Source organism: Podarcis bocagei (genome assembly GCF_964188305.1).
Source record: "Podarcis bocagei genome assembly, chromosome: 5".
NCBI lineage: Eukaryota > Metazoa > Chordata > Lepidosauria > Squamata > Lacertidae > Podarcis > Podarcis bocagei.
This window is the reverse complement of record NC_138129.1, coordinates 61582006-61608716: the sequence shown is the minus strand read 5'-3', so window position 1 is coordinate 61608716 and position 26711 is coordinate 61582006. Positions and strand designations below refer to the sequence as shown.

General features: G+C 42.8%; 1 protein-coding gene across 3 annotated transcripts in view; it reads left to right on the top strand.

Moving 5' to 3' along the window:
- Nucleotides 1-26711, top strand: part of DAB1 (DAB adaptor protein 1) — a 656563-nt gene that overhangs the window by 178918 nt on the left and 450934 nt on the right. Inside the window, exon 1 of one of the 3 annotated variants that reach the window (XM_081196888.1) lies at nucleotides 5723-5744. The exons of the other annotated variants lie outside the window; for them this stretch is intronic. The gene's annotated coding sequence lies outside the window, so the exon portion shown is untranslated. Of the gene's footprint in view, nucleotides 1-5722; nucleotides 5745-26711 lie in introns of those variants that run through there. 3 annotated transcript variants of the gene reach the window in all.

Here is a 26711-nt window from a genome sequence, read left to right as displayed (position 1 = left end):
AGTCCTGTGACCTGTCTTTCCTCCCTTTTGAGGATTTCAGAGCCTTAAAATGGCCCTGCTTTGCCACCTCCTCAAAATATAATGTTGCTGTCAAGAAACCTCTGGCTTCTTCCACATGTCACAGTTGTACTATATAGCAGGTTAGTTTTTGTTTAATAAAGGGATTTGCCATTAAAATAAATGAATAAAAACACCACAGGTGGTTTTTTGAGGGAAACTCAATGATTTTTCATAGCACGCAAGACTATTTGTCTCAAATTGCTCATTCGGTAGAGGGTCTCAGGGTCATGGGTTGAAGCCCCACATTTAGCGAAAGATTCTTGCACTGCAGGGGTTTGGCCTAGATAACCCTTGTGGATCCTTCCAATTCTGTGACTGAAAAGCATAAGGCAAGATGGGTGTGTGAAGTTGTTGTGTAAATCTGAAAGGTAGTCAATAGTGTTGGTAGCATGTGGGGGAAGGGGTAGAAGGTGAGAACAGGACCTATATGCAGGTGACTGTCATACATGATAGACAGCAGAATATATCATATCCATACACATCTACTGAATGTACAAAAAAAAATGCAGAAAGAAGGATAAATGAACGTGGAAAATCAACTAATGGTTGTTGTCAGCATCAGCATTCATTAACATAACTTTATCATTTAGGACATTCATCAGATTGTGTATGACTCTCAGCTTTTTTCATGGCTGTTGGTAATTTCTGCATTTTGGGCATTTCACTGTAATGTTTAAGTATGACTCCTGCGTGACAGCATTCTGAATAGCACTTTTCCTGGATGAGTACCATCCAATGAGGGTTTTAAAAGTGGGCTAGAAATGTTGCTGCTGGAATGAATTCCTGGCCGAGAAGGAAGAAATTGTGTTTTTGCATCTCCATACCTATTTCACAAACTGCTGAGACATTTTGAAAGCTTGCATACACCCTCACAGCAACATCTAATAATTTCAGCCCAGAGCTAGTATAGAGGCATTGGGGACAGTGAGAAACCTATAGAAAACTGCCTCAGTGAAGCAGTTTTTAAAGAGTCCTCCTACCCACAGAGCTCTCTTCACATAGGACCCTGGGGTAAATTTGTCAAAGTAGGTCTCTATCACTGTGAAAAATTATAAACATGCTTCCTGCAAACCAAGAAGAAAAAGAAAATCAGAAGCAAAATTGGTTTGAGCTCATCCACTTTCCCGCCTTGCTACTGCTTCATGGAAATAAAAAGAGCAACATAGAAAGAAGGGGTACTCTATCAGAAAATGGCATTTATTGTTGTAAAGTATCTGGAAAATGGAAAACACCACAACCATCCAATGTTAATGCTCTGTGTTAATAATATAAAATACATCATGTTCACCACATGCAGCAACAATACCAAGCCCATTTAAATAAATTATAATTATATCTAAGAGTCTCTCATGGCCCTTAAAATATGAATTCAATAGGACATAATCCGTACTATAAAATTCCAGAGCTGGACTGACCATAAGAGCTATTATTGCTGCCATCACAACTGGAATCGCTGTAGCCTCCTAAGTGTCCTGCCAGAGACCATTCTGTCCTGTGGAGAGAACAGGTGGAACCAGGGGAACCATCTCTGAGGCATCATCTTAAGGCCACATGCCAAATGAGAGATATGCAGTGCAATTCTATAGATGAGTAAGCCAAATACAGTTCAGTGGGACTTATTTCCAGGTGAGTGTTCATAGCATTGAAACTCCAGTAACCTACTTTTGGTTCTGTGGTATTCAAACAGGGCTGCAACTAATTGATTATGAAAAGAGACTGTGTGGAAATAAGTACAATAACTCACCAGTGGTTCATGTCCCAACCAAAATGAATACCGAGGCATCCCACGCAGTGCACATGCCAACATTTTACACAGCTACAGCTGCTGCTGAAGTATATTTTGAATTATGGTTTGTAGGCCAATTGTGATTGTCAAAATAATCACTACTCTCTGGGCTTTTAGGTCAGTGTAGGACAGGCTGCTGCAGGGGGAAGTGAACATAAGATAAAGCCAGGTGGTGAAGAGTCTTCCACAGTACGTAACTATGAGCAGAGTGAGGCTCAAAGCGTGGTCATTGGTATATAAGACGTGTTGTGTTACACAAGCATGCCTATGTATTTTTTTCATCTCTGAAATGTAGAGTATATCTTGGGACTTTGCTTGCATAGATGGCAGCCCACCAAGCCATCATCTCTCTCCTCTAAACATGCCCACAATTCTCCTCTTAAAGGTAAAGGGACCCCTGACCATTAGGTCCAGTCATGGCCGACTCTGGGGTTGTGGCGCTCATCTTGCTTTATTGGCCGAGGGAGCCAGCGTACAGCTTCCGGGTCATGTGGCCAGCATGACTAAGCCACTTCTGGCAAACCAGAGCAGCGCACGGAAATGCCATTTACCTTCCCGCCAGAGTGGTACCTATTGATCTACTTGCCTGTGATCAGGTGCTAATGGCTGAGATTAGCTGGTTCAGCAGCATCTACAAAGGGATGCTTGCAGTTCCACTTGAGCACCACAAGCACAGCACTTTCATCATTTTCGACTGAGAGCAATCACAGCCTATTGTTACACTTACACACACACACACACACACACACACACACACACGTGATAATCTTTTTCATTTTCACCTAATGACAGAAATAGATTATTAATTGCAGAAACTTAAAGCAATTAAAGCCATCCAAATTGTGGAATCCACACTTGCTATGTAATTGAAAGGAAAAACTATACTCATTATCGGATGGTGTTCTGGGGTGGGTGGAATAAAATGACTATTAAAACATACAAGATGTTTCTGAATTGAAGGGTTATTATCATATTATTCATACATAAGAAATTTAATATTCAAAGCATTTTACAACTTGTGCTTTGCTTTACTTGCATGCTATTTTAGGGGACAGTACGTTTCCTCAATAAGTGCATGTGACCAGACTATGTGGTTGCTTGCTTTTACTCCCAGTTTACACATAGGGAACTGAAGTTGTAGAGGATAGAGCCTTGACTCTCCCAGATTCTGCATACTTGGGTCTCCCAGATTCTGCATGCATTCAGTTCTCCTATATTTACTCTCTCCTCAAAGTATGAAATGAATAGATTTATATAAAGCATTCTTAGGAATGGGCATCTCCACAATTAGAAAATCACATGTGGAAGAAAGGTGCATTGAAAATGATGTTTATGACACTTATCTCCTGGTAGATTAGGCTACTGATGAATTTAGGATTGTCAGTCCTCTGTTTCCAGGAGTTCTCTGCTTCACAGGCTATAGAAGGATGGCCCTCTATTTTGAAGGAGTCTCCTGTATGAAGGGCTGTCCAGTCAACACCCAGTTTAAAGATAAAGAACCATAATGCAGTGAAGCAGGCTACCCTTGTGCAGCACAATCGTCCCAGAGTTCAATGAAATTATTTTCCAGTAGCTGTGTTCAGGATTGCCACAGAAGTAGGTTAAGTTGATAGAAAGTAAGGATGAGGCTGAGACACACCTACGTAAGTGTTAAAATACATGTGGGTTTGCCATACACTCTGCCACTGACAGCTGCAAACTGGGCACCTAAGAGAAGTAGTCATACATGCATACCGATTTGTGTGCTGAGCTCCACCAAGTGATGGGGGAATCTTGAGCCAAGTAGCACCATCCCTCGCATGAAGGAGCCCTATGTACAAAGAGCTTCCTCTAACATACTATATAGCATTTATAGGGGGGCAGCACTACTCAGTACACCCCCTTGATACATTCTTTCGACACATGAAGGCATTTGAGTGAACCCTTCTGTAGTGCCTCACTTAAGGGCCTCCATGAGAGTCATGACTTAAGGTCTCTTTGGTTTGGGTGTAACATTGTCCCCACCACACCCCACCATCTAGTGTACAGAGTAGAGTACAAGATGGATGCAGACTGTCACATGAAACAATTTTATGTGTACATAGAATCACAGAACTGTAGAGTTGGAAGGAACCACTAGGGTCATCTAGAAGAGTTTGGATTTGATATCCCGCTTTATCACTACCCGAAGGAGTCTCAAAGCGGCTAACAATCTTCTTTCCCTTCCTCCCCCACAACAAACACTCTGTGAGGTGAGTGGGGCTGAGAGACTTCAAAGAAGTGTGACTAGCCCAAGGTCACCCAGCAGCGGGGGAGGAGGAGCGGGGAAGCAAACCCGGTTCACCAGATTACAAGTCTACCGCTCTTAATCACTACACCACACTGGCTCCCACACCACACTGGCTCTAGTCCAACCCCTTGCGGTGCAGGAATCTTTTGCCCGACGAGGGATTTGAATCCCGTGACCTTGAGATTAAGTGTCTCATGCTGTATCTACTGAGCACGTGCACACAATCGTCATCACTAATTACAGCTTCCCAGTGTTGATGTGCATGCAGTGATATATTTGCCCTGGCAATGTTGCACAAGGGTCACCTTTTTCTTTTTCCATGGAAGTTCCCGCTGAAGCAAATTAGCAATGTGGGAAGCACATTAGCTAGAAGTAAAGCTTAATGTCATAAACTTTTTGAACGATCCAAAATAATGTGAAAAAATAGCATCTTTAGCCATGAGAGTTTGGGGAGGGGGGATGGAATCCTGAACCAGCAACAAATTTGTCTTCCTTGTACAGAATTTTTAATGAAAGTCCATCTGTTGGTAGGTCTCCCACTGTGGGTCCCTACCACCACTGCCACTTGCAGCATGCTACTGTTTAGATTACGGTTGCCTATGCTGGGGACCAAATTTGTTTTGCAAACAACATCTGGGGTGGCCAGAATGAGAAGTGCAGAGTTCAGCAAAACGTTGACAGAATCCAGAGCACGCACACCTTGCTTCAAACCTCTGTGCTTCAATTACGTGAGCTGGTTCACCTACCGCTTAATTGGCCGCAAGCCATACAAGTAATTATGCCGCTGACATCTCCTGAAATTATATTCTTAATTGTTACATTTATTTGTATCACAATGAAATTAAACCACATCTCAGTTTGGTGGGGCTCTGTTGCTCTCATAGCTACAAGCATTGTGGGGGCATGGCAAGCATCAGTTTTACATTTCATGGAAATGTCGTCTGGCAAGCTAGGGGGAGGGAAAAACAAAGGAAAAATCCCCCAAGACCTCTAGGGAGCAAGAATTGTAAAGATGGCAAAGTAACAGAATATTGTAGTATGGCTCTTATTATTATCATAGCGCACTGCAGATTACTCTGTTTCTCTCCGCTCCCGCCCCCCCAACTGGCTGTTATTGTTTGCTACAATTTATAAGAGTTTACCAGGGCAATGCTGAATTGGTTTGCCTGCAAACAGCAATATAATATCTCACTCCAGAGACACAACATATCTCTATTTGTCGTTGCAAATTTACTTCTTTTAAAGAAAACAGGGAGGGGGACACACACACACACATCCTGCTTCCTCCCTCCTGCCTCCATTTCTTCCTTTCTTTTTTTAAAGAAGAGGAATAACATCCTTTCAAGGAAAATGTATGCGGAACCAATTTACAGAGGTTTGGGGTGGGGGGGAAGGAGCGCTAAACACAGTTTGGTCTTTCTGCTCAGAACTGCTCTCTAATTGCTTTGAATTTACTTTATTGCAAGGTTGGGGATTGCTTTGAAGTGATTATGAGGAGAACAAACAGGCCTTTTCTTTATTTGCAGGGAGAATTTAGAGAAGGAAAAGCTCTCTCTCCCCACCCCCCCTCCATTTGATATCCTGTTTTAGAAGCTACAGTTCTAGAAAGTCTCAACAGTTACTAAAAATGTAATGGTAACACATTTACTTCCTTTCTTTAATGGCTGAGTCATTTGTACTGGGGAATCTTCTGCTGGCATTGAAAAGTACTGCTTCAGCTTTTCTCCCCTTAACTGTATCATTTCGATGGATGGGGCAACTGCATTCTTCTGTTTCTTGGCAATCCCTTTGCAACCCCCCCCCCCCGGCTGCTCCCCCCTCCCTGCCCCGGGGCTTTCCACCTCTGGGTTTCCTTTTGCTCTCATACTATTAAAAGTGTGAACACAATATGATTTGGGAAATAAGTAAAATAGCAGTCAGGATTTGCATAAGGAATCTATACCTGATAAAACACAAGCAAAGATGGTTGAAGGAAAGTAGTAAGAAATAGGCCATGTAAGATAATGCTACACACAACCAATGTTAGAATGTTGAGCATCTGAAATATTTACATAGTGATATTGTATATTTATGTGAACCCTTTAAGCAACCTTCACCAGCACATGCTGGGAATGATGAGGTTGGGGAAGCCTGTCTTAATGGGGCAAAGATGTGTCTAGCTGCCTGGAGCCCTCAGCCCAAGGCCAGTGCTCTTTGCCTCCTCTCTGGAACCTTGTGGGAAAATAAATTAATAAAATGGTGCTAAGCTAACCAGCAGTAAGTTTGGTCCACCTTTCATCTCCATGATAGCACAGCAAACTTTGGATATCAGAACTAAGCAATGGTGTTGTGAGTGCAATTTGACTCCTCATCTCACCAGAAATATATTTAGTGGCACAAAGAGAACCATAGAACAAAAAGAATGAAGGGAAGTTTAAGTGGAGAAAGAGAAGAATACAACTCAATGCTTCTTGTTACAATCCACTGGTAAACGTCAGACAGATATGACAGAGGTGAACTACTTCAGTGATGACGAAATGGCAATGAGCTTGGCCGAAAGCTCCTTCAAACTTTAGGCCCAACTCATATTAAGCTCTCTTGTGGAGGGAAAGCCAGCTCTTACCAAAGCACACACCCCTTTCCCACTAAAATTTACTGAGTTGTAACAGCAGCAATGGAGTCTGAAAACTCTAATGCCATTCATGCAATGTTGCGTCGCCTTGGGGGTGGGCCCTCCTCCCATGGCACATAAGCTTCCTGGAAGAATTGTGCCATGGTTTTCTGAAAGGAAATTTGAGCACATGAGCTCATGTATAGGAGATTTGTGTGATGGTGACACTGGGTCGTGTAGGTGCCCCAGGTGTGTAGAGCATCTTCATGTGAGCTGCAGCTCACATGCAGGGTTTTCCAACACACAGTTGTTGAAGGAAGGCAACATGAAGGGCTCGAAAATAATGACCCAATTCCCAAGTCAATAGCAGGGCATGCTATTGCCGTAAACACAAGTAATGAGTGAAGAGGGGTTATGTTACAGCAGCATTACAAGCACTAGGACTCCTGGAATGCACCTTTGGACTCTGAATCCTCCTTGCTGCTGTTGCTACTACCAGGTCAATTTCCAGAAAAGGGATGGGGGAAGTGGAAAGGTGCTGAATGCGGGGTGGGCAGTGGCAGTGAAGTGCTTGAAAAGGCACTGAGAAGATAAAGAGGCCTGGACTTCTAAATGAGCTCAGAAACAATACCATTTATTTTCTGAGTATTTTTTGGAATGGGAAGGAAAACAATTCCTTTTTGTCTAGTCTGTTGCAAATTGAAATGCAGAGATGAGGTAGGTTTGCCTATCACAGAAGAATCACCATATGGATCTGGGGGTGTTATTCACACACTTTGCCCCAGAAAGGGGTTGCATATTCAGACATGAGTGGAATACTTTACTGACCCTTCCAGAACAATAAGAAAAACCATTAGCACTCGAGGCCGCTGGGTACAGAATACACAACTGAAGCAATCTGTTCTGAATGAAATATTAATAATAGTAAATGCATGGCTGTCAGGTTTTTATATTGCACACATCTTTATGTTGAGTCTGAATACTTTGCGGAACACACATTATCTTGTCTAGGCCATTTGTGATGCCTCAAAAACTTTGCATACCACCTATCTATAAATTGCATGCGTAATGTTTCAGCACAAATTAATTTCTTCTGTATGCAAACTAATGTGTGCACATTTCTGCAGAGGTCTGTAGTTCTGAGTCGAAATGCTTCCCCCGTGGTATTCTGCAGCCAAATAATGGGTAAGGTATTTTTTTTAATGTAACAGATGTCAGGCAGCATGGCCCAGAGAGCAGGCTGGGCGGTAGGATGTAAAATATTCTGTTCCAAACTCTGACAAATACCTGTCCCGTGACACCAAAGATGTCACATTGCATCTCTCACTCCATTTTTTCTCATTTAACTTCTGCAGTTGTTGTGCAGGAACTTTTAGATTCTGACAAGGGAATGCAAAAAAGAAGTAAGTGATATGTGCTTAATTTCCATTGAAATCAGCAGGACTTAAGTATGCCAATTACTTATGATGTCAAAGGGCTCCAGGTTTTATCCAGGTTATGACAGGACAGGGCTGAGAGGATAGGAAGGAGCATGTTAAAAAAGACAACATGAAACTAGCGTGTAAGTATGCATGATAACTGGCAGACTTTAGCCCTCCTCAGGTGTGCAAATTCAAGGCTTACAAAACATGTGATGGACAGCTTGTGGAGGATGACTGTCTGAAGCAGTGAGCCTTCTGAATTCATGAAGGTTCCCTGCATGTTTTAGAACCATGGAAAATCAGAGTTATTAAACATGTGACAGAAAGCTCCACACTTTTCCTCCAAAAAATTGGTGGGCTATAAGAACAAGTGGGGTGGGCAGAATATGCTCATTCTGGCAATCCCACCCATGTTACCTATTAAATTAATCCTAAATGTCCATGCTTCAAGAGGGTTCTTCTGTATTCACACCTGAATTGGGCTCTTTTGGGTGGAACATCTGTAGATGTCTGGATTGGCCCACAAATGGGTCCCAAATTACACATCTCATTTTTAGGCCAAGAGACAAGAGACTACAATTTAATTCAGACCTCAGGACAGTTCTGGAAGAAAGAATGGGCCTGAGCTGGCTCCCCCCCCCCCCAAAAAAATGAGCGTCTAGTCTTTGTGACTAAATACAAAAAAAAGTAAGAGCAAAATCTGTTAGATTTCAGAAACAAGGGAAGAAAACATGAATCATAATTTTGTACATCACCTTGGAGGGGTTTTTTTATAAAAAAAATGAAGGGCAGTTAAGAAAAATTTTATCTTTTGGCAGCTGCATCACCACCAAGTGATTAACAGTGAGGGGGTGGTCAGGGCAGTCTGGGCACACTGGCAGAGCCAAACTGGCACTCCCACCATGCACCTGAGTCATTGAGATGCTGCCAGCATCCCACCCCTTCCGTGTCCTAGTACACAGTGATGATGCCACTGCCAGACTAGGTCCACAGTGCCACTCTATGCCTCCAGCTCCTCTTATTGCTGCTGCAATAAAACAGTTCCCAAAACCATCCCGCAGGCAGAAAAGGTTGCATGACTCAGACAACCTACTTGCCAAGGAAACAATTTGCCATCTCCCCCTCCCCAAAGTGGTATCTTGTTTCTTTAACACAAAGAAATTCAGCAGTTAGTTTCATCCTGCATCTATTTATTTTAACGGGGTGCACAGCTGAAAAATGCTTAAGACTGCTCTGCAGCTATTCCTCCTTACCCTTCCGCCCCCCCCCAACAGCACAGACATTACCAGCACTGAAAGAGAGACAACATTTCATGTGGCACAAATTGCTAGCATTTTGTCCCTCCCTCCTTCTTATCCCCAATCAAACATTAAATCTGCATGCAACAATATCAGCCCGTCTTACCTGTGACTTTCACTTCAAACACTTTCTGTCTTCAAAGAGACTAGTTGAAAGGATTTAGTTTTATTAACCACTCTGGCAGCTGCTGCTGTCCTCCCTATTAGCTAATGGAGTTTAATTATTTTTGTGTGTGGAAGATTCTGGTTTAAATACTCCAGTTGTATCTTCCTTGACAAACGGGGCCTGCCAATTTACATGGAACATGTACCCACTTTACCAGCAGTTGTTATCATCATGGAAGCACATTGTCAACTTGTACAGAACCAGATGCTTCCATGCCCAAATGAATTACAGAGGAAGAAAGGCTCCTCCCTCCGTATCCTCAATCTCAGCACAGCGAAAAGTCAGAAATCTAAATAGCATCTTGATATATACTAGGGATGGGAAACCTCTGGCATGCAAACCTAATTAGGCCCAACACAGATTCTCAGTTTGACCCGTGAGGCCATTTTCATCAAACCACATCCATCTAACACCCCTAAGTGATTTCAGGTGAGGTGCAGATAAAGACATGGCTACAAACAAACATTCAGGAGCTTAAAGTGCTCTTCTGCACATGGAACTTGCTGACAGGAGTAACCCACCTCGCCACCCAAGCTATAGCGAGAGCTGTGTGTATTGGCTCTGACAATGTGCCCTGTTTGAATTGGCTGCACTATGAAGTTTGCCTTCAAATGGGCTCATTGCTTTGTCCATTTGCAGGTGCAGTTTTAATTCATGTGACTCTCTGTAATCTCTGATTAGTTGATTAGTGATTATAACAAACTACTCCCAACTTTTACAGGCAAACTGCCCCACACACCTGCCAAGGTTGGTCTGGGGTGGTGGTGGGAGAAATTCTCGCCCACTGGCTGGATCTGGTCTCTCCACCCCTATATATGTAAATGGATGAAGTCATTATCTACGTGTGGATCTCTAGTCTCCCAAATGCTGCTATTCATGTACAAGAGGAAAATATCAGCAGGCTTGAGAGGACCTGAGGTTTCCAGGAGCATAAAGAAATCTCTAGAAAAAAACTCTAGAGGGGGTGGGCCCCCCAAAGAGTGCTGTTTAGGGGGAATTGTTGGCACTTAATCATACTGGTATATATGCTACAGATGTATGTAACAGATTTGCTGTCTGTTTGCCAAAGCTGAGCATGATTTTTACAGCGTTTTATAAGCTAGGCCAATGGAGACATAGAATGGAGAAATCACTTTTTTGATTATAAAGCCCTTTTGATTGCTGATCACTACAAGTTCTTTGCCTTTCTTTTGCAAATCTGATTCTTCTTTTTTAGGGGCTTGGGGAGCGAGAATGAAAACCTTGCTTTCTTCTTCCCATCAGTTTATGTAGAGTGAGCCCTTTTATTCTCTGGATTTTCTTTGCCATTCTCTACCAAAGAAAAATCCCGGCTGCATCATTCCAGTCTCTTGTAGCCTGATAGGCAATTTAAACATATATTAAAAATCATCCTTCCAGGCACATCACTTTGAATGCTGTCTGACACCATTCACAACATCTGTGTCACATCAGCTCTGGAGCCCAGGGAAAACCTGACAGTAGGAATCTGTTTTTAAGGCATCTCTGGGATTTCTCCCCCTTGGACAGTCCTTTGGAGTGGTCTCCTTGACAATACCTCATCATTGTTGTTTTAGTCAAAGATTTAAACTGAAATGACACAAAACAGGGTCCTTGTCCATAAGGTGGGGGCTTTGTGCAACTGACAAGGATTGCCAGCAATTTCAGAAAGAAAAGAGGGAGGTGCTTTCTCATTTTCAGAAAATACATTTACTGGGCAGGGTGGGAGAATAAAAGCTGGATTTGCCCTTTTTAGTGCTCTGTCAGAAGGGCAAAACCAAAGGTGGATTGCTGGTTTTCTTTTCTCCTTTCTGAGGTTTTTCAGGGGACACAATTTCCCTGCCATTGGGTGGTAGCCAACATTAGTCATATTCAGAGGCCATTGATTTTCATGGTTCATCTTTGAGTGTGACTAATGCTGGATTTCACTTGTTGTTTCTAAAGGGAGAAAAAAATATATACAGCAGAACCAGGGCTGCCTTACATTCCCACCATTTTGGAAGCAGGGGCTGGGGAGTGATCTGCCCCAGGCATGCCCCCTTCCCCCCTGTTGGTTCACAGTGCTGAAGGTACCCAATATGGCAAGGGCTACAGGGGTTTCTGTGGTGACAAGGAAGGGACTTATGCTCTCTCTCTGCTCTTGGAGAAGGAGATCTGAAGCTTCCTATGTCCCCTGGAGCACTCTCCCAGGGTTCAGAGGATTGTAGAGATATGCACATGCAAACTATTGGACCTGCAGAGTCGAAACGGATCTCATGTCTCACTGTCCAATTTGTGGATGAAATAGTGAAGTAAATGGAGGAAGGAACTAACTGATAATGGAGGCAATAAGAACTGTTCCTGGCATCTGCCAATTTCCTCTCTGGAAGTCTCTTTAGAGCAATACTACGTGTTATTTCTAGATTACTTCTGTGGTGGGGGGATGCTAAGATGAGCTTTTTGTACCACTCTTTGTGCTACAAAGCTTGTGTAGTAGCAGCAGCAAAAAGAAAGGAGAGTGCTCTTGCTCTCATTTTCTTTTTTTTATAATTTTTTTTTTTATAAAATTTTTATTGGTTTTACAGAATTTTTAAAAGACAAACAAACACCTTAAAAGACATACAAACACGTATAATTTCATAACATTTTTTCATAAACCTCTTTTCCGGGACTCCCCCATACCCCCCCTTTCTGCATCCCAATGTCCATAATTTTTTAGCAACTTCTAAATATTCCTTTCCAACCTCTGTCGTCTTAATCTTTTCTATAATCTGATCTTATATCACTGTATCCCTTTTTTTTTTCCTGAAAACCTCAACATTCTAGCATTCATCAAGTTTATAATAGTCCTTAAGATAGCTTTTAAATTTTCTCCATTCTTCTTCCGCCGTCTCTTTTCCCTGATCACGGATTCTGCCTGTCATCTCAGCCAGTGTCATATAGTCCATCACTTTCATCTGCCATTCTTCCAGGGTGGGTAGATCTTGTGTCTTCCAATACTTTGCGATGAGTATTCTTGCTGCTGTTGTAGCATACATAAAGAAAGTTCTATCCCTCTTTGACACCAATTGGCCGACAATGCCCAAGAGAAAGGCCTCTGGTTTTTTAGGGAAAGTACATTTAAGTACCTTTTTCATTTCATTATAAATCATTTCCCAGAAGGCCTTAATCTTCGGGCATGTCCACCAAAGGTGGTAGAAGGTACCTTCAGTCTCTTTACATTTCCAACACTTATTATCAGGCAAATGATAAATTTTTGCCAGCTTGACTGGGGTCATGTACCACCGGTAAACCATTTTCATAATGTTTTCCTTTAAGGCATTACATGCCGTGAATTTAATACCGGTGTTCCACAACCATTCCCAGTCAGCAGACATAATGTTATGACCAATGTCCTGTGCCCACTTAATCATAGCCGATTTAACTGTTTCGTCCTGTGTATTCCATTTCAGCAGCAAGTTATACATTCTTGATAAATTCTTAGTATTGGGCTCTAACAGTTCAGTCTCTAATTTTGATTTTTCCACCTGAAAGCCAACTTTCCTATCCTGTTTAAAAAACTCCATTATTTGATGATATTGAAACCAATTTTGTACTTTATGTTTCATTTTCTCATGACTTTGTAATTTCAATTTACCTCCCTCCTGTTCCAAAATTTCCCAATACTTCGGCCATCCGACCTCCATTTAAATTCGTCTTCCTCCAAATCTTCCCAGCAGTCAGCAAACTCTTGTGTTAAAAACTCCACGAGATTGTCACCTTCGTTCTCTGGAATTAATCTCAATTTCAAATTTCTCTCTTTTCTCTGTAATTCCCACAAAGCCAGAGTTGCATCATGCTCGTGCACCTTTTTGGCAATCGGTTCTAAATTCTCTTGAGTCTCTCCAGCAATAGCTCTAGCTTCTTCCGCAATTTTACGTGTTGCAGAATTTTCCTGGACCAATTTGTTTATAGATTCTGTGTTCAGATCTAATCTTGCTGATAACTCTGTTAATTTTTGTGTATTTTCTGAGCTCTGCTTTGTTAGAGTCTCCAGGGATTGGTTTATCTTAAGTAAAGCTTGTGTCACAGCATCCATGGAGACAGCTGTCACTTTTTCTTGTCCTGTTATTCCTGTAGGTCCTGTAGGGGTTGCGCCTGTAATCGAGCCTCTCTTCTTTTGTTGCTGTTGCTGTTGCTGGTGCTGTTGTTGTTGTCTAGTCTTAGCTCTTGTGGCTATCTCTTCTAGTGGACCACTCATGTCCCAAGGTCGTTTCCCACGGGAACCGTTTCCCGATGGAAAATTCCACTGTCTTGAGCTATATCGGCCTTTACTTTACCCTCTAGGGGGAGCAAATCAAAATGTCCAGATACAGAGACAAAGAAAATGTCCAAATATGCAAAGAAGGAAAGAAAGTTTAAAACAAGTATATCAGGAGGCTTGTAGATATAAATTGCAGTAGTTTTCCAGTAGAAACTGTCTCAGCCTACTCTGGTATACTGTAGCAAAAGAATCCAGGAACTTTGTATCACAATGTAACCTTCACAGGAAAAAGTCAGTTCAGTGCCCTATTGTCTTATTTAGCAGTCCGTTACAGGTTGTTGAGACAGCAGAAATTTTTTTCCTTTAAATAGATCATGCAGTTACTAATGTCTCTTTTGCCTCCCCTCTGCCCTGCTAGCTAGAGGGGAGATCTAAAGTCCAAATGTCAGATTTAATTAATCAAAGGCAATGTCTCTTGCGGATGCAGCTTTAGAATTTCGTTGCTTTCACTTTCATGCAGTCGGGGGAAGGCAGACTTCCTTAATTTTCACCCCCCCCCCGTTTTCAGCCAAATTTCCAGACTTTAGTTTCAAATAGACGTTCAGTCTTACTCACGGGTTTTTCCAGTCCGAAATTTACAGGAAGGAATCGGCGCTCTCCGCTAATAGCGACGCGGCTTCACCCTGCGGGCTGGGTAGCGATTCTCAGCACCACGCTCCCCCGATGTCGTTCCGGAGCCTTTAAAAAGGCTCTTTCTGCGGTAAAGGGGGGGCGCTCCTGGTGCCCACCGAATCTCCTCGTTCACAGGCTTCCGCGCCTGTGATTTTAGGGGTCCCCCGCTTGCCGTAGCGGGTCAGACCCAAACTCGCAGAGCAGTCCTCCTCCGGAGGTTCGGAAAGAGGACCGCCATTAGCGCTGGCGCCGACCGGAAGTCACCCCTTGCTCTCATTTTCACCACAACTGCAAGCCAAAAGCTCTTGTCTGAACTTTCAACTCACCACTGCTAATGATAGAGGGATACCAGGCCAGTGTCATGGGTGGCTATGGCCAGAATCTATGAAACATCTCAACTCCAGCAGGACTGCATTGACGAGAGCCCCCTGCTGGAGCTTCTGTAGTGAGGAGATAGACTGACTGAGGGAGGTGACCCATGTGTCTTGTGTAAAGCCCCTCTCCCCACAAAAAAGCTGGATCCTACTCCCATCAATCCCAACAAACAAGCCCAATGACCAAGAATGGTAGGAGTTGTAGTCCAGACTCGTGGGCTTCTCCAACCCTGATGTAAGTGTTAAACAGCCTTGGAGAGAAGATGGACCTTAGTGGACTAGGACTTCTGTACAATGGTGAGCCCAAACCTGTTTTGTGAAGCTGTTCCAGAAGATATTATATACACATTTAAAATAGTATAACACCTAAAATTGGGGCACATCAAAAAGTTGACTAATACTACCATCTTTTCCTTTTGGTCCATGGGTGAGTTGCCCCGCGGAATTGGACACAGATCATGTGCAGGCCTCTTGTTATTTATACGGAACTAGGCCATTTGGTAAGTGTGAAATCCTTCATCCATCCTCCTACTCAGACTATAAAAATATAAAATTATGTCTTTGGATTTTCCTCCAGAGTGTTTTTTCTTTTTTTGTCCTGTTTCCAAACTTGTCCTAGAAACTCACCCGTGTCTTGCATGTGCATACAGACACTGTTGGTGCTTTAAATAATTAGTAATAATAAGAGAACACTCAAATCTAACTCAAGTTGTCAGGGATTTTAAGATACTAATGAAAGGATTAAATAGGGCTTATTACCCATGAGAATCCTGAAGCACTCTGCAAACTGCTATATTTATACAATAGCTTCACTCCCCAAAGGAACACTACTACCTTTGAGTTGAAAAATGTGGTAACTCTGTAAAAGCTTATTAAGTCAAATGAACAAGATGGAGGGGGATGGCACCATCCTTTTATGTCTTATTCGTTCAGCCATTGTGGCCTATTGGAATTACTGAGGTATGTACAATATTGTGCCTGCTTAGGGTAGGACATCTGGCCTTGTCTCATTTGGCAGGATTAGATGTGGATTTACATTGCTCTCTGTACCACTTAGAGTTGTTGCCAGGCTCTGTAATTCCTGGGCTTGGAATATAAACTTTGTGATTTATCATGTTTGCCTCAAGTGTCAGGTATACATTTCACACACACACACAAATGCACATCATGAGGGGAGGGGAGGGAGATTCCCTAGTTTAGATTTTACTCCAAGCTGGGGAAGAGCTGCACTCTTTCCCAACTGACCTACTGCAAACCTAGTGATCTTTCCACTTGTCTATTTGTTTGCAGCCCCCCCATCCATCTACCTGGCCACTTACCTTACTGATTCTGCTGTTTCAATAGCAGAAAGGGGAAGAATCATATATCTCCCAATGCTCAGGATAGTAATAGGGATGGTGGGGGAGAAATCCCAACTCAAGAACCAAAGCGGAGCCTCTTCAGACAGATGTGGGACTTGTCAGAGATCATGTGTGTTGAGATTCCTGGATTGCAGGGGGTTGGACTAGATGACCCTCAGGCTCCCTTGCAACTCCACAATTCTATTATTCTAGCATCCAAAGCACTCTCAACCAAATGCTTCAGAGATCTGGATGGTTAAATGAATGCTGCAGACAGCATGTCTGCAAAACTGAAACATGCCAGGGTAGGGAAAATGCCAGGGTAGGGAAAAGGGAGAAGGAGAGCTATTCTGTGACTGACAGGTCTCTAGTCTCTAATCGGATGGAATTTGTTTACCAGGAATCTCATTGGGGAAGGGATGTTTCAGCTGAAAAGCTGACAGCACAATCCTATATATGTCTGCTGTGAAGTATGGCTTGCTGTGCTCAATAGGACCCCCAAGTAAATGTGTGCAGGATTGTTGCTTTAGGCTGCAATCCTGTACCTACTTACCTAGGACTAAGTCCTATTGAACTCAATATGGCCTTCCTCTGAATTGCCATGTATTGGGATGCCTTGAAAGGTAGCGGAGTCAGTGGCACGTCAAATAATATATTTGTTTCTAAAGTCTAAACTTTTTCAGTTTGAGAACCAATCCCTAGCAAAGTTTATCTTAAGCTGTAGAAGTTTAACCAAAAATAAAACCCATAAAGCTGACTGGTCCAGCATTATCAGAACATCAAATACAGTATGTAGAATTTGTCTACTGTGCTAGTAAAGCCTAAAGCACAATTTGTTTTAAAGAGAGGCAACCTGTTGTAATGTCACACTATCCAGCATACCATAATGGGTCTACATGAGAAAAGGACGTTGGCAAACTTCGACATTTTCCTTACAGCATTGGCACACCCAAAGGGACAAACAATTATTTAGTTTAAAGCGCATTTTGTTTCTTGGGCAGCTGTTGCAGCAAAGAACATTAGAGTGAACCCTCACTTCAGCTCTGTAACGTGTGTGTAAATGGCATTGCAGCACTGTTCTGAACATAGTAAATGGTTAATTTTGATTGCCCTGATAAATATGCTATTCATACAAATCTCATAAAACTCTGAAAATTAATATTTTAACCAATAGCCTTGCTTCAGCAAACACAATAATACTGTGCTCTATGTCACCGCAGACCGCTAAAGCAGATGGCAGACGGAAGCTGAGCTGCATAGAGCAGCCTGAAATATTAAATCAAATCAATCTGAAGTTGTGTTTGTGCCTGAGGGAAGCTTTCCATTCAGATGAAGGAGATGGTCTCTCCTAACTGCCTATGCATGGGTCTGGGGTTGGAACAGATTGCTGAAAGATTCAAATGTTATTGCTACTGTGCTAAAAAGAAAATAGGGTTAAACCTAAATGTGCAGGATTAACCCCAAATTATGTGCATTTCCAAAAGGATATTAGTGAAAGTTGTCATTTTTTTTTTGCTTCCCTACTGCAAAAAGGAGCAGTGTGATTGTTCAGTTCATGCTAATGATCCTTTTCTATTTGTTTAACAGTCTTTCACACATCTATCTGTACAAAAACACCCCCAGTTGTAAGGAGTCTGTTTTCCACTGGTGCCCATGGGAGACTGGTAGGACAGAAAGCAAGGAAACCACCAGTAGGTGGAGTCAGAGAAAATGACAGGCAGAATCAATCAATTTGAGATTTTTCTCCCCATCCTCCTTGGTAAATTCTTCAGGAACAATGCTGAGACTCAGGAGGAGGAACCTATTAGGCAGTGCCACCTCCTGCACTAGTTGCAAGTAAGAAGGCAGGCAAGTGAGGGTTGGTTAAGGGCAGGCTGAAGTTGGTGCAGCAGTGTCCCATTTGGACCACCCCCATTGCTGTCATCATTTATACCCCACTCATAGACATGCCTACACCTTCTCTGTCAATGCTTTCATTACCTATTAAGGCATCTATGCATTTGTGGCTTCCAGGGTGGTGCTACTGCTGCTTATCAACATGTCTATCCAGTGATGTGATGTGATTGGAGGAGTCACCTTCAGGTGATTCCTTGAATACTTCACTAGAGGAGGCTGCTTCCTAAGGGCTGCACTGAGATGAATGGGAAAATTCACATTCTCAGGTGCCCCATGTTGTTTATATCAGAGGACACATTGAAGCCTATATAGCAGAGGAGTCATGTGTTGAAAGCAGGGCAGGAGGGTGTTGTATGGCTGTGCAGGCTAACTCCACCCCACTGATGTGCACAGCAGCCACATTTCCTTGCAGCTCATGTGTTTAATGAGTGTGTGAAAGAGCTCTACAGATGTACATCAATATATGCATAGAGCAACTTCAGATGCTGCTGATGGTGGATAGTGCGGGACAGTACATAAATTGTATGAAATAAAATATAAATCAATAAATGTTCTTTCCATATATGGGGGACTCTTCTGAACCCCCCTGTGTTCCTAGAGAATGACACAGCTGTCTCTTTTACAGATGTCATGCTCTTCAAAAACAGACAAGATAAATTTTTGGTTTCCATTTCAAAATATGCACAAGCGAAATTTTTTCATCTTCATGCAATAATCAAAAGTGGGTCTTTGAATTTTTTGCCCTGTTTCTAAATGCTATTTGCAACTCACTATGCAAAATGCAAAGATCCCAAGAGGAAAACTCCATTCAGAGGACACAGCCACTCATTTATTTATTGTACTCATTTATTTGGCAATTTATATACCACCTTATTACAATAATTTCTAAGTGGTGTACAAGTGACTTATTTTGAGCATATTACACTGATCCTCGTCCGACTGCACTGGCTACCAGTTAGTTTCCGGGCCCAATTCAAAGTGCTGTTTTTGACCTACAAAGCCTTAAATGGCTCAGGACCGTGATACCTCAAGAACCGCCTCCCATATGAACCTACCTGGACCCTGAGATCACCTTCTGAGACCTTTCTTCATGTGTCTCCTCCTCAAGAGGTCCAGAGTGTGGAAACACAAGAACACGCCTTCTCTACAGTAGCTCCCCATCTGTGGAATGCTCTCTCTCCTCGGAAGTTCACCCGACACCTTCATTATACACCTTTAGGCACCAGGCAAAAACGTTCCTTTTTAACCTTTGGTTGATTTGATTGACATCCTATGCCTTTTAAAAAAAATTTTTTGGGGAGGGGGTGTTATTGGGTTGTTTTTGTTTTGATTGCATATTTTGTTGTTTTATATTGTGATTTTATTCTGCGAACCACTCTGAGACCTCCGGGTATAGGGCAGTACATAAAATTAATACATCAATAAAACAATAAATCACTGCAGCTGAAATCAGTCAAAACAACAAAGTCATGAAAGGAAATGGAGCTGATTTTTCCCCTCTGCCCTCTCCCTCCTGGAAATCTTTTCTGGAGGGTTAGAAAAGTGGTGGGCATGGTACAGAAAGCTCCACGGAGAAAGGATTTTCTCCTCCTTTCTGTGAGTGGGAGCTACCACTGGAAAAACTATTCTGCTCCCAAATGTCTGAAAAAATAGGTAATTGAAATTTGCCCTTCACAAAACAACAATTACCAGCACCCTTAATGAACTGCAGCTCCCAACATAAGTTTAAAGTGTTTTAAATATGCCTACCCACAATGGTAGGAAGACTGACAAGATGGCTTTCAGCTCAGCTGTGTACCAAGGGCCTTATGACATACCTCTAGGAATCCACCTGAGTTGAAACCCAAGCTGCAGCTGTCTTGATAGGCACAAAAGTGAAGTTCTGCACTAACATGCCACTGATGATGTTTGACAATGGTACTATTGCAGACAATTCAAAAGTTGGTGCTCAGTGATCCCCCCCCCATTTTTTTGTTTGTTTGAGGAGAGAACTCATGACATCCTTCCCTACAACTGTGCTTGTTATTTTTCCTGCTTAAGCCTTAAAGACCTGTTCTTCTTAACCCCCTCAGTGTATCAATCAGGGCTGTCTCCCTCGAGTTCCAGTCCCGTGAGCCTCTCCACTCAGCTCCACCATCAAAGTCCACTTCATTTCTCCTTCTGCTTTGTTTTCTCTCCTCTCGTCTCCTCCTCTTCCCTTTTTCTCTTTGGGGGAATGAGATGTTCAAAACACACCTCAACTCATCTGTTTCCTTAAGCTTGGGAGTGTGCCGCTTTGGGCTCTCATAATTCCTGCTCTGATCAGCAGTACAAAGGGGCGGGAATCTAAATTTGGCCCTTGTTAATGCCTTAGGAAGATTTTCTGTCACAATTCTCCCTCAAGTAGGAGTATGTAGTTGCTTCTGAAGAGGAGGCATGCACACAAGGAGGAAACTGTCATTAGAGAAAATTTGTGTGACAGTAATCGCCAGTACGCAGCACCAGCACTTATTTTTTTTTTTGGGGGGGGGGGTCATGGCACCAATTTTATGCTGGGACTCATGGCACTTCTTTCACCTCATTCTTTACCAAAAAGAAAGAAACAATTAAGAGCAGCATCAAATAATTCTAGGTAAAAGGAGTGAAAGACATGTTAACGTTGGCTGTGTACAATGTCCTTTTATCCTAGAATTAACAGAGACTACTTGCGCTTTTTTCCACGTAGTCCAAACGCAATCTTGATCTATTGCATCTTTTTTTGGCCCCTAAAAACTGCTTCTTGAGAAACTGGTTTCATTCCAAAATCAGAAACTCATCATAGATTGGTACTGCATTACCCAGCCTTTGTTGTCCATTTTGAAAGCAGTTGTAGGTAGTCCCAGCAATGGGGGGCAGGGTGTATCCACACCTGCCCAATGTTGTTGTTGTGTACCAAGATTGCAATGGCCACTCGCTTCTTCATTCACCTGGGACGTGTGCACAGAAGAAAAAACATGGATAGCCTAACCATGGGGAAGGTTTTCAAACATGTATCAAGTAACCAGACCTACCCTTGGCTCAATCTAGATTGAAAGCAGCATGTTGAAGACAAGCACCCACTATTCTTGTGCTGCAAATGGGTTCATGTGTAAGCAGCTGTAGAATTGCACTACAGTGGTACCTCGGGTTAAGGACTTAATTTGTTATGGAGGTCAGTTCTTAACCTGAAACTGTTATTAACCTGAGGTACCACTTTAGCTAATGGGGCCTACAACTACTGCCGCACGATTTTTGTTCTCATCCTGAAGCAAAGTTCTTAACCTGAGGTACTATTTCTGGGTTAGTGGAGTCTGTAACCTGAAGCATCTATAACCTGAAGCATCTGTAACCCGAGGTACCACGGGTATAGTACTGTTACTGGTGTTCTTGTATGCACCCTGATAGGAAGGGAGAAGGAATGGAGCAGCGTTTGGGTCAGGGCTGAGTTGAATGTTATTGGTGGATAACACTTTGGCTTGACTTTCTGGGCAAGGAGATGAAACAGGGAGATATTTGAAAATGTCATATAGTTGATAGACCATGAGCTTTCTCATTTTGACAGTGACACTAGGCACCCCACTTTTTGTGAATTCATCTCCTTCCCTGTGCAGATACTAAGTTGATAGCTATTTATCCAAAACAAGAACTACATTGAGCAAGCCCCAAAATCTAGGCAGCCTTTGATTGCCTCCTGTTCTTGCTGTGTGTTTTTCTCCCCTTCTCCTAGCCATCACAAGCACATGATAAAGCAGGTCTCTTAAGATTGCATTTCTGGATCAGTAATTACTGAATTATAAACAGTCTGGCTGCCTAAAGAACTTCAATTTTTAATGAGGAATTTTGATCTTGAGGTGGCTGAAGCAGAAGCACATATGTGTGACCTTTATAGCTGCATGCAGCATGTGTTTCTAGCTCCTGTAAACAGCTGTCCTTTTCAGTGGCATTGTGCCTTTATGTGTACTGAAGGGCTTGCTGCTGTTACCAAGTTATTCTTGCTACCCATGCTGCTTTGATGTTGAATCGCATGATTTGTTTCTCAGAGAGCCACTTTCTTTCTCTCTCGTAGTAAGAATACAGTGAAAGCACTTCCAGGACACACTGGGATGTGCAACATTCCTGTGCTTCTATTGTTTATGATTAATGTGCTACTAGTGTGATTTTGAAAGCAACAGTGAAGCTAAACAGGGGGGAAGCAGTTGGAAAACATTGCAATGGATCTGGAAAGAACCCCGGGGGGGGGGATAACATCATCACAAAGTGCACCTTTTCAATCCTGAAAACATTTCTATATAACATATTTGTTTCTTTAAACAAGATTACTAAAATGTCTGATGGGTTTCAGTGACTTGATTCACATCAAATCCTGGTTTAATAATCCAGGATATGCACAAGCTCCTTGCATCTATGTGTGCCTCCTGCTTCACTCTTCCATTCACACAAATAGGGTAATTAGCCAGGAAACTGAAGCTAACCATAGTTTCATGTTACTTGGAAACCAGGAAGCTATTGGTAATGACATCCAAATAATCCAGTGCTCATGAACCAACTTTATACTGTGGCTTGTTTGGAAGCCATTAACCCTGCTTTGACTGTTTGCTCATAATGGGAAGCTATGGTTAATTGTGATCTCCTAACTTGTTTCCTTGCTTCTGCAAAGCGGCTGTGTGCAGATGGGTGGAGCTCATGTGCATCTGTACTTGTTAGGTCTGGATTTGATTGTCTGAACATGGCCAGTATCTCTGCATCCCTCCATTCATCTAACAATTTCCCACTGAGTCTACTGGGTTGTTGTTTTGCTTAGTGTATTATCATGTATATAGGTTTGTTTTTCTGTGTGTGGATTGTGGAAAATGTGCATTGGATTGAACCTACTCCATCAACAACTTTTCTTTTCTAAGCCAGTTGTTAAATACTGGCAAGATTCCTCAGTGTGCATCCACATCCTGCAATACTCTCCCTCCACAGGGTGTCCCTCCACAGCACCCTTTATGCCCTTTCTCTATTATATATCTTAACTACCAGCCCATGAGAAATCAGTACTTTGCTAGTCTCCCTTCTCTTCTCATTGAGGCCTGGCCACTAGATGCTGCCGGCAGGCAAAAACCCAGCTTTGACCCCATTAGATCTATCACTCACCATTCCATTGATGTTGCCTGTTTCCCCATTGTGATCTGTTTCTCAGTTTTCCTTGTTGCCTATAGCATTATGCCTTTCAATTATTTCCCCCTGCTTCTCCTATGCTGCAAGTTGTATCAGGGAAGAGAATATTGCATCTGCTGAAGCTTCCGCCTCTTACAAGCACTGCTTGAGTGTCTCTGTATAGGACAGGGGTGAGGGATATTTGGCCCTCCAGGGTTGTTTGCTTACATTGCCCATCAACCTTGACTATGGGTGAAAGGGGCTGGAGTCCAACAACATTTGAAGGGCCACAGATTTCTCACCTCTCATTTAGGGTTGCCATGCTAGAAGGCCAGCCTTCCTTCAGCTTACATACCCTCCAAGTGTCCTGATTTTCCAGAATGATGAAAGCCATCACAACTTCTGATTTGATCCCAGAATGTCCCTATTTTCCTCACTGGTGCCACCAGCTTGGGGAGGAGGGTGAGCCAGCCCTTCTCCTGAGCAAGCACTGTGGCAGCCGTAGCAGCTGCAAGGGAGCTTTCCATTGCTTCTCCATGGCCTCTGCATGGCTGCTGCTGCCAGCCTCCTCCCTTGGGCAGCTTTTAGTGGCTTCTGGAGAGTAGGTGAGGAGGAAGAGAGGATGCCCCCCCCCTAGGCCCAGCCCCATGTACATGCTCTGAGGTGTAGGCAGTGGGCAGAGCCACCCTGAGTGGAAAGAAACAGGGAGCAGAGCAGAGCATCTAATCTTGGCCCTTTCTAAAATTTATTTATTGGTGTGTGTTTTTCTTTCTGTAAATTTTCCAAAGAAAATAATTAAATAGGGATTAAGGGGTTTTCTCAGAGTGGTAAAGGTTGTGTGTGCTGTGCCCTGTTGGTGTGGTGTTGGTGGCACCCATTCTTCTTCTGTTAAGAAATACTCTGCGGGGGGGGGTGTGTGACACACAATGGGGGTTGAGGAGGGTCATTTGGCGGGCAGTGAGAAATGACCCTATTTTCATCTGAGGAATGTTGGAGGGTATAAGCTTATCTCTGAAATCTTTACTCAGTAGCTCAGGATCACACAGATGGTCCTAGACAGTACACATTTCTGGCTGATAAGCCACATGGTCTTCCAAAAACCTTGTTCAATGCTGCTTTTTACAAAGTAAAATTTGGAAGAGATCAGCATTTTCTATGGCTATTCAAACTACCATATAGGCCCATTCTGAATGCAAAGAAACAGAAAACGTCGTCGTCTCGTTTACCAATGTACGGCTGGCTGCTAGTAGCTATCTTCATAATGAATTTGTCTGACTAATGTAGCGTCGGAAGCAAACCCTGCTTTCATGCTCGAATACTGCATGTATATCAGAGCTGAAATAAATGACCTTACAATTGTATTCATCCAATTACTTACATTTTTTAGTAGATGCTGCAGAGCTGCAGTATTGATTCTTTCTGTACTGTGCAACATGGATGAAAACCAAATGGAAATGCTAATGTTTATTAAACATACCCATAACCACAGAAAATAGGATGATAGCCTCACAACAAAACAAGACTGGTGGGAGTCTGGGTTCCTGGCTGGTACTACTTGTGACACCTCCCCTTGGTTTCCCTGTGATTCTTTTTTGCTAGACCAGCATCCTGAGCAGTGCTAGGTAGCTTACTGGTCAGTTGTGAACAGCAGTGTTCTAAGCTGCAATGTGCTCTAAGAAACAGTGGGGTTGAATCTCCCCCAGTGGCCCAGAGTGATGTTACAGGGTGGGAAATTCCAATGCTGTCTGGAGCCAGTCATCTCCTGCTGACTGTTCCCCACTGCTGATGAGGAAGCCCATCAGAATCAATCCATTCAGGAGAGGTTGAGCAGAGGGCACTTTGCCCAGCCCAGAGCCATCCTTGACACTTCATACACAATGCCTCTTGTTTTAGCTTTCCATGACTGTATGATAACACTGGAGGAGCTGCTTGCCTTCCCACCTGCACTAGCTGTTGGGAACTACACCCAGGTGTACTGAAGGAAGGTGGGGCTGGAAGAAGAACAAAAGCAGGATATGCCACCAAAAGCATATTTGAATACATGTGCTTGCATGGCTTCCAGAAGGCGTGTATGATCTTGTGGTGTTCATAATATAGTAGGTCCATCACATGCTTGTGCAGCCATTTTGTTTGTGTTTCTGGGTAATTTTTACAATTTGCAGTAGGGAGCCTTCTCTGTTGTTAGTTGCCATGGCAAATGTGATGAAATGTGTATTATTAGTGCACACAAAGTGTACCTTCTTTATTTTGCTATTTTATCCACTTGCTGCTTCTTTTCAATGCTTCTTTTCAATAGGACTGAAAGGAAACTAATAAGCAAATAGTCAGTTGTACCATTTTACTCTTTCAGGTGGTATGTTGTGTCACTACTGAAACTTCAAATTTGGGGGAAATTGTGAATTTAAGGTACATACACTTAGAGCAGCAATGACAGTCATAGCAATCTCTCTTCCTCACTGAAGGGTAGTTATTCTTTTGAAAGTCAAAGATATGTGATCTTCCCGTCAAAGTGGATTAGCTAGCGAAAAGCAAATGGCATCCTTTGCGCCTTGAAGGAACCATGTAAACAAAATTGAGACTTGTTTGTTGTATGCAGAGCACTTAATGCCCACAATTCAACACAAAAGTATAGCATGTCCACCAAACTCAACAAACTAAGGTTGCAGTCCTGTTTCCCCCTTCTTGCCTGGGGGTAAGTCCTGTTGAACTTAGTGGGTCTTACTTATGACTTGACATTCCTAGGCTTGTGGGGTCTCTCTCTCTCTCTCTCTCTCTCTCTCTCTCTCTCTCTCTCTCTCTCTCTCATGATAAGGAGACAATGGATTGTGTCACTGCATTTTTTTGCACATGAATCAACATGTTTGCAGTTGTGATGTATATAATGCACTCTTTCCTTTTCATTTCGACTGGCGTGCATAGGGCCACCCCAAGACATTTTGCTGTGTAAAACAAAAGACAAGGTGTTGTCACACCCCATTCTATGTGCACAAGCCAACTGGTATGGCAGATGAATTTTGTGTCAAAGCCAGCAAGGGATTGTGTCTTCCGCTGCATCAGAGGCTTCAGGGTAGTTGTGCAGATGAGGGACAGGCTGTGTAGTAGGGGGCTCAGGAAGAGCAGAGGGGGCAGCTACCACTATTGCCCCCTAGCAACTGCTGCCTGTGGTGGTAGCCACAGAGTAGGGCTGGCTTCAGGTGAATAATAGATATAACATATTTAGGAGTTTGTACTGAAGTCTATTGGAAAAAAGCTCAGACATTCTAAATTATGCATGAAACCGGCACTCCCTATACACAAATCAGAACAAATTGTGGAGCTGGAATTTTAAAGAACCTCCAGACTCAGAAACCACAAAAAAGAAATGGACGTAAAAGCCCATAGCACAACTGTACATGTAGCTAGTATATCCTTCCCTTAACTTCAGGAGCAGAGCTATTAAAAATAAATACCATTTTATGGTTCTAGGGAGATCTTCCAAAAGCAT